Raw genomic sequence first — 9,579 nt, 5'->3', positions numbered from 1 at the left:
AACTAATACCAATACTTTTCAAGCTATTTCAGGAAATAGAAAAAGAGGGAGAACTTCCAAATTCATTCTACGAGGCCAACATCACCCTGATGCCTAAACCAGACAAAGACACTTCAAAGAAAGAAAACTACAGACCAATATCTCTAATGAACTTAGATGCAAAAATCCTCAATAAAATTCTGGTGAATCGGATTCAAAAACATATCAAAAAAATTGTGCATCATGATCAAGTAGGATTCATCCCTGGGATGCAAGGCTGGTCCAATATGCGGAAATCAATAAATGTTATTCACCACATCAATAGACTTAAAATTAAGAACCATATGATCATCTCGATAGATGCAGAAAAAGCATTCGACAAAGTACAGCATCCCTTTATGTTCAAAACATTAGAAAAACTAGGGATAACAGGAACATACCTCAACATTGTAAAAGCAATATATGCTAAGCCTCAGGCTAGCATCATTCTGAATGGAGAAAAATTGAAGGCATTCCCTCTAAAATCTGGAACAAGACAGGGATGCCCTCTCTCACCACTTCTGTTCAACATAGTTCTCGAAACACTGGCCAGAGCAATTAGACGAAAGAAATTAAAGGCATAAAAATAGGAAAAGAAGAACTTAAATTATCACTATTTGCAGATGACATAATTCTATACCTAGCAGACCCAAAAGGGTCTACAAAGAAACTATTAGAGCTAATAAATGAATTTAGCAAAGTGGCAGGATATAAAATCAACACGCATAAATCAAAGGCATTCCTGTATATCAGCGACAAATCCTCTGAAATGGAAATGAGGAAAAACACTCCATTCACAATATCCTCAAAAAAAAAAAAAAATACTTGGGAATCAACCTAACAAAAGAGGTGAAAGACTTATACAATGAAAACTACAGAACCCTAAAGAGAGAAATTGAAGAAGATCTTAGAAGATGGAAAAATATACCCTGTTCATGGATAGGCAGAACTAACATCATCAAAATGGCGATATTACCAAAAGTTCTCTATAGGTTTAATGCAATGCCAATCAAAATCCCAACAGCATTTCTTGTAGAAATAGATAAAGCAATCATGAAATTCATATGGAAAAACAAAAGACCCAGAATAACAAAAACAATGCTAAGCAGGAAGTGTGAATCAGGCGGTATAGCAATACCAGACTTCAAACTATACTACAGAGCAATAGTAACAAAAAGAGCATGGTACTGGTACCAAAACAGGCGGGTGGACCAATGGTACAGAATAGAGGACACAGAAACCAATCCACAAAACTACAACTATCTTATATTTGATAAAGTGGCTAAAAGCATGCAATGGAGGAAGGATAGCATCTTCAACAAATGGTGCTGGGAAAACTGGAAATCCATATGCATCAAAATGAAACTGAATCCCTTTCTCTTGCCATGCACAAAAGTTAACTCAAAATGGATCAAGGAGCATGATATCAAATCAGAGACACAGCGTCTGATAGAAGAAAAAGTTGGCTACGATCTACATACTGTGGGGTCGGGCCCCAAATTCCTCAATAGGACACCCATAGCACAAGAGTTAATAACTAGAATCAACAAATGGGACTTACTCAAACTAAAAAGTTTTTTTCTCAGCAAAAGAAACAATAAGAGAGGTAAATAGGGAGCCTATGTTCTGGGAACAAATCTTTACTCCTCACACTTCAGATAGAGCCCTAATATCCAGAGTATACAAAGAACTCAAAAAATTAGACAATAAGATAACAAATAACCCAATCAACAGATGGGCCAAGGACCTGAACAGACAATTCTCAGAGGAGGACATACAATCAATCAACAAGCACATGAAAAAATGCTCAGCATCGCTAGCAGTCAGAGAAATGCAAATCAAAACTACCCTAAGATACCATCTCACTCCAGTAAGATTGGCAGCCATTAGGAAGTCAAACAACAACAAGTGCTGGCGAGGATGTGGGGAAAAGGGTACACTTGCTCATTGTTGGTGGGACTGCAAATTGGTGTAGCCAATTTGGAAAGCAGTATGGAGATTTCTTGGAAAGCTGGGAATGGAACCACCATTTGACCCAGCTATTCCCCTTCTGGGTCTATTCCCTAAAGACCTAAAAAGAGCATGCTACAGGGACACTGCTACATCGATGTTCATAGCAGCACAATTCACAATAGCAAGACTGTGGAACCAACCTAGATGTCCTTCAATAGACGAATGGATAAAAAAAAATGTGGCATCTATACACAATGGAGTATTACTCTGCATTAAAAATTGACAAAATCATAGAATTTGGAGGGAAATGGATGGCATTAGAGCAGATTATGCTAAGTGAAGCCAGCCAATCCCTAAAAAACAAATGCCAAATGTCCTCTTTTATATAAGGAGAGTAACTAAGAACAGAGTAGGGACGAAGAGCATGAGAAGAAGATTAACATTAAGCAGGGATAAGAGGTGGGAGGGAAAGCGAGAGGGAAGGGAAATTGCATGGAAATGGAAGGAGACCCTCATGGTTATACAAAATTATATACAAGAGGAAGTGAGGGGAAAGGGAAAAATAATACAAGGGGGAGAAATGAATTACAGTAGAGGGGGTAGAGAGAGAAGAGGGGAGGGGAGGGGAGGGGAGGGGGGATAGTAGAGGATAGGAAAGGCAGCAGAATACAACAGACACTAGTATGGCAATATGTAAATCAATGGAAGTGTAACTGATGTGATTCTGCAATCTGTATACGGGGTAAAAATGGGAGTTCATAACCCACTTGAATCAAAATGTGAAATATGATATGTCAAGAACTATGTAATGTTTCGAACAACCAACAATAAAAAAACAAACAAACAAAAAAAAGGTAAACATACAGATCAATGAGACACAACATAAATATTGGTCATACGTGACACAAATAGTCAACTATTTTTGACAATTCAAGGGGGGAACAAGGCATGGTGGTGCACACCTGTAATCTCAGCTGATTGGAAGGCTGAAGCAGGAGGATTGCGAGTTCAAAGCCAGACTCATCAACTTAGCAAGATCCTAAAGCAACTCAATGAGACCCTGTCTCTAAATAAAATATTTTAAAAGACAGCTGGGGATGTGGTTCAGTGGTTAAGCACCACTGGGTTCAGTCCCTGGTACCAATAAAAAAAAGACAATTCAAAGGGGGAATAGACAATCTTTTTGATTAACAATTCTAAAATATTAGAATTGGCATATGCAAAAACAAAACAAAAATGAAAAACAACTCTCATTTAACACCATAAGTAAAAATTACTTAAAAAATTATAAAGCTTCTAAGAGAAAACACAAGAGGAAATCTTAATGACCCTGTGTAGCAAATTGTTTTATACAATAAAACATGAATTATGAGGTAAAGTTTTGATAAATGGAAGTTCATTAAAATTACTTTTGCTCTTCAAAAGACAAAACAATGAAAAAGCAAGCAACAAATAGATAATATTCACAAGGCACATTATTGATGGGGAATTTAGAATATATCAGGAGATTTTACAACTCAGTAACACAAGATAATCCAATAAAAATGAGTAAAATATTTGAACAAATATTTCACAAAAGAAGATATATAGATGGCAATAAGTACAAGAAAAGATAATCAATATCATTAATCATTAGGAAAATTCAAATTAAAACCACAATGAAATATCATTACAATCATATTAAAGTATAAAGAATGGTTTAAAAGCTGAGCACAGTGGTACATACCTGTAATCCGAGTGATTCAGAAGGGAAGGCCGAGGCAGAAGGATTACAAGTTCAAAGCCAGCCTCAGCAACTTAGCTAGCCCCTGTCTCAAGATTAAAAAATAAAAAATAAAAAGGACTAGATGTGAGACAGTGGGCAAGCGCCCTGAGTTCAATCCCAGGTATCACATACACACAAGGAATGGCTGAAGTATAAATTCTGACCATACCAATATTGCAAAATTATGAAGCAATTGAAACTTCCATACATTTATTGTTGGTAGGAATATTTTGTTTAAAAATGAAGCAACTATTTTGGAAAACAGTTTGATACTTTCTTTAAGTTACCTGTGTACTGGACCTATTCTGTGGCCCAGTCATTCTAATCCTAAGTGTTTATCTAAGAGAAACAAGGTTCACATCAAGACTTGTACACATATGTTAATAGCACTTTGTCTCTGATATCCCTATCATACATTACTTACACCTCAACAAAAATATAAAATAAAGCCGATTGAATCTGTGTGTGTAAGTTGATTCAAAGGCTTACTGTGTTGAACTGTCTCTGCATTTTTCTTCCTGGAAAGGATTATACACAATTATACTTATACTTTGTCTAATATAAATTTACTAATATTTAAACAATTAATATTCCTTTAAATATTCACAAGCTATTAACATAACTAATAAAGCAAATGATCTTACAAATGAGTTTTACAAATGAGTTTTCTCCAAACACTAATTGCAAATCTAGTCAATTAAATTCCTTAAAGTCTAATGACTTAGGTTCCTTTAAATGCAGAAATTACTTTAAAAACAAGAAAAACATTTAAATATCTTAATGATTATAAAACTAATCAGAATACTCATAATAAACAGATAAAACTTATTAATACTATGTATTTAAATATATTTTTATTGTATCTATAGTTACCTATGTTTGTTTATTCTCCATATCTATAGCCTTCCTTATTTTTCTTATTGTTTTATTTCTTTCTAGGAGCAAAGATTTAATATGTAATTCCAAGAAGTGTTTATTTTCAGGCAGGCCAACATTGTGGATTCAGGTTGATAGCTGACATTTCAGGACTGAGGACTCTTGGCAGGGTGATTTTCACTCCATTATCCAATGGGTTAGTTCTCTTGTTAGAGCTCATTGCATCAGAAATTTTACAATAATTGGCCCTGACCAAACAGCATGGGTTTGATTTCTTGGACCCTAGTGTTTTTCACAGAGTGCTTTTCCTGAGTCTTCTCTATAACACAATCTAAATCACCTATTTTGCAACTTCTTTTAAAAAATATTTTAGTTGTAGGTGAACACAATACCTTTATTTGGTTTATTTTTTATATATTTATGTGGTGTGAGGATCAAACCCAGTGCCTCATGTATGCAAGGTAAGTGCTCTATGCTGAGCTAGAACCCCAGCCCCTATTTTGCAACTTCTTATTGCATGATAAGCCTGACTTGGCTTGCTCAAGTCTTAAGTCTTTGATAAAGCTGTTTTACTAAAACAACAACTTTTTCATGACAAGCAGTATCAGGACATCTGTTCTCTGGGGGTAGTCCCTCTTTCCAAGAAGGGAACCTATAGACTCCTGTCTGGATAGCTGCTAACATGCTAGGAGCTAGGCAGTCTACTTGGGTGCTACTGTTCTAATGCAACCCTCACACCTTCCAGTTTGGGTCTTCATCCCTACCTTCTACAGAGGCCTGTGTCCCTGATTCAGAGTGTCTCCTCTTTTGATTTCTCTAGAAAATAGTTTGTCTCCATACAGTGAGAAAGGGTACAAGGTTGAGCTCTCAGGATATGTGTGGGAGATAATTTGCAGAGGTATCCAACTGGTTTGCCAATAGATTTTTAACAAATTACAGGGTTTCACCCTGTTCATCCTTCCTGCTTTCCATAAAACCTGATGACTATGCTGGTCAGCTTTATGTTACTGAAACAAAACACTTGAGATAATAAACTTATAAAAACAAAAGGGTTTCAGTTCATAGTTTCTTGGCCCTATTCTTTTGGTACCTCATGGTAGAAGTGCATGCCAGTAGAAGTCTATTCACTTCATGGCAGCCTAGAAACAAAGAGAGACAGGAAGTGCTTGGGGTTCCAATATCCCCTTCAAGGCGTGGCCCCAGTGACCTAACTTCCTTTCACTAGGCCCCACCTCCTAAAGGTTTCATTCTTTTAAAAGCACCACAGGCTGGTTACCAGGCCTTTAACACAGGGGCCTTTGGAGGACACTCAAGGTCTAGACTCTAGCAATGCCTTTCAGGCAAACCACTTGCCTTTTGTAGGTCTCTGTGGCCAATTCTGTCAGATATCCACTACGTCATGTGTTCCTCTTCCTTGCTCACAAGATATCCATTATCTCTAAGACGGCCAGATGCCCAGCTTCAGGTGAGACACACACTTTCTCAAGCTCCATTGTAGCCACAAAAGACCACTATAACTACAAGTCTGTGCTTCCCCTTTGCTCATTCTTTTTTCAATGCAGACACATGATAAATGGAGCTGTAAGAACCAACCTGTGGCCATGAGGCCAACTAAAGTCAGCAAGATGGGGAGTGCTGAGCAGAAAGACAGAGCCTGGCATAGGTGAAGAGTTGAGCTAAGGCCAGTAACCATGTTCCACTAGACCTCTTGAGGCCAAAGAAAATAAACCCTTACATACTGAAGCTTTGGCTTGTCATGTATTCTGTTACTCACGGCTGAATGCATCCCTAACTGATGCAAAAGCCTCCTTCCTTAGGCACTCAAACTGTGCCTTCCACTGCTAAGTCAGTTTTCCTCTTCTGTTTTATTTTTTAAATGTATTCACTTATTTTTGAGATAGAGTCTTGCTACATTGCCCAGCTGGCCTTGAACTTCCAGGCTCACACATTCCTCCTGCTCAACCTCTCAGTGCTGCAACTACAGACATGAACCATGACACTCAGTCTATAGCCTTCTATTTTCTAGTTTCTAAAACAGTGCTGAACTCTTTCTTTGTTTTTCCCCTTCACTGTTCTCTTTGTCCTTTTTCATACATGTAGAATCCTTGCAGCCAGAACTTGGGGGATGAAGATATAAATATATGGTTATTCAGCCATGTTTAACTGGAAGTTCTTCAATAACCTCTCAATTCCTAGTCCCCCACCCATCACCATTTAAGTGTAATAATTCTTGCCTTAAAACTCATCTGCTTAAATCCATGTGGTTTTGTTACATGAAGGTAACAGTGAGTTGCTCTCAAGACTTGGAAAAGTTAAATGCCATGTGAGATGGATGGGAGAAGAATGAGCTCATTGTCCCACCACTCACCATTTTCCTGGGGAAACTCCCTAGGGCACAAGTCACCATGCTGAATAGCTGCAGGTTATTGCTCTGTAGGTCTTTTGGGTGAAAAGGTAATTAAGAAGTACTGTGTGAAGGGATTTCTGCCAAAAGAGAAGGGAATGGAACCAAAGAGCGGTGGAAAATACAAGCAAAATGTGAAGTCAATAAAGAGCTTGTGATTTATGCTGACAAAAGAGCTGGACAGAGTGAGGTTTTGTTGTTGCTAGGAAGAACTAAGAAATAGTGATGGTGACTGTGCTGAGCACTGTAATGTGCTACCCACAGAGAGCCCTTCAGATGATCAGCATTTTCTGAGCTAGACCAAGGTCAAGCTCCTTCCACGGGCAGCACATATCCAATAATTGATTGATGGAGGGTATCTTAGAACGAACTGCAATAATAAAATACCATAAACTGGGTAATTTAAACAACAGGCACTTATTCTTTTCCCACAGTTTTGGAAGCTGAAATCCCAGACCAGGGTGCCATCATGGTCAGGTTCTTGGTGAAGGCTCTCTTCCTGGCTTGCAGACAGTCGCCTTCTCATTGAGGACTCACATGGTGAAAAGAGAGAGCAAGGTCCCTTCTTCTTTGTATAAGGACACTAATTCCATCCTGGGTGCCCTACCCACATGACCTCATCTAAACTTAATTACTCTTCAAAGGCCCTATCTCCAAATCCCATTGCATTGGAGATTAGAACTTTAAGAAATGAATTTTAGGGGACACCATTATCCAATCTGTAAGAGAAGACAGAAAAAGATTTGGCCCATTCAAAACAATCCTGAAGGACTCTTCTAATTTCAGAGCTGGCTGAGAATTTTGCATCCACTCACAGCTCCATTTCTCCCTGTATCCATCTTGCTTCCTCCTCCTTCCTTCCAGGAGTGCTGATCCTGAGGATTCCTTAATTGACATGCTTGTGGTGATATTTATTAAAGTCTTTACAGTTGAGAAATCATACCAAGAACAGTACCTAACACCTGCTTAGCAGTTTTTGTTTTGTTTTTTTGTACAATGAATTATACCCAGGGGCATTTAATCCTGAGCTACATCTCCAGCCCTTTTTATTTTTTATTTTGAGACAGAGTCTCACCAAGGGCCTTGCTAAGCTTAGGGCCTTGCTAAGCTGCTGAGGTTGGCTTTAAAATTCTGATCCTCATGCCTCAGCATGCAGAGCTACTGGAATTACAGGCGTGGGCCACCACGCCCAGCCTGCTTTGCATTTTACAAGTAACTTTTGACAACATGTTCCCATTCTCTGCTTTAATTCTCACACAAAAATTTGTTTTTCTGCTTAGGATAAAAAATCCTGAAGGTCAGAGAGGGTACCACCCAGGGCTGTGCAGCTTATTAGAAACAAGACCCGGATTATCTTGGTCTCCCAACTCTGACCTTGAGGGTGTGGGCAATTCTGAAAAAGCAAAACAAGGAAACAAATAACAAAACAGGCCTTTGCCACAGGCCAAGTTAGAGAATCTGGTACCAGAGACTGACTGCTTGTGCTTCTCTTTTCTGTAACAAACCTGTCAGCCATGAAAGCACACTCATTAAGATGCCAACATGTTACCCTCCAAGGCCAGCGGCACTCAAAACATTAAAGAAACGAGTGGAATCTTAAAACGCTGGCTGCCCTAATGAGTTTTCAGTTTTTCTCTCTGGGAAAGTAACAAGCAAAGCTGCTGTAATTCTTTCCAAGCAATAGGGCACCTAGGACACAGAGATGCCAATAGTCTCCTTAGCAACCATCCAAAATCGAGTTGCTGGAAGATGAAATCCTGATCTCTATTCATGCAGCAGATCACATGGGGTCAGGTACTGTTTATCTCTTTAGTAGAAACCACCAGGCACTGGGATTTTAATTGCATCCTTAAGATCAGCAAAAATAAAAAAAGATGAAGTAAACAGGAGAAATGGGTGCAGTTCCTCATGAGCATGTACTGGACATAAAACATTCAGCTAGCTTCTTTGAGGCATGTACTTTTGTACAGTGTGCCTCAGAAGCCATTGCAGATGGGCGTACACACACACACACACACACACACACACACACACACCTTTAAGGCTTCAGACGCTGCCTGCTCTTCATTATAATTTGAAACTCACCAACCAAGCTCATTATGTAAATGTTTGGTTCAGGAGGATTTTTTTTAGCCACATAACCATTTGACTATTATGTGTTTGCTTCACCCAGAATTGCTCTTTAACAATCTTCTAAAAGACCACAATACTGAGCAATCCTGGAAGCATAAGGGCTATAAATCAATGTTATCCTTTTTCATTAAAACAGCCTTGCCGAGGGAGCAGGTGGTGACTGGTCATATCACCAACTGCTGAGTCCTTGACAGATGGGGGTTTAAATGCTATTTTTCTGTTGCTTTTCTGAACGCTATTTCATTTATTAATTTAACAAATATTTATTGATATGCTTTTGCTATTCATGTGTCAAGCACTCATTAAGACTTAAAAAGTACTGATACTTAGTGGTATAAATTAGTTGACAAAATTTCTCTACCAACAAATAATTCGGACCATGTTGTTTAATCACATTTACATACATGGAAAGAACCAGAGATGTGACTGG

Source organism: Spermophilus citellus (genome assembly GCF_964194105.1).
Source record: "Spermophilus citellus genome assembly, chromosome: 1".
Lineage (NCBI taxonomy): Eukaryota > Metazoa > Chordata > Mammalia > Rodentia > Sciuridae > Spermophilus > Spermophilus citellus.
The sequence above is the reverse complement of the archived record's forward strand: the minus strand, read 5'-3'. Positions refer to the sequence as shown.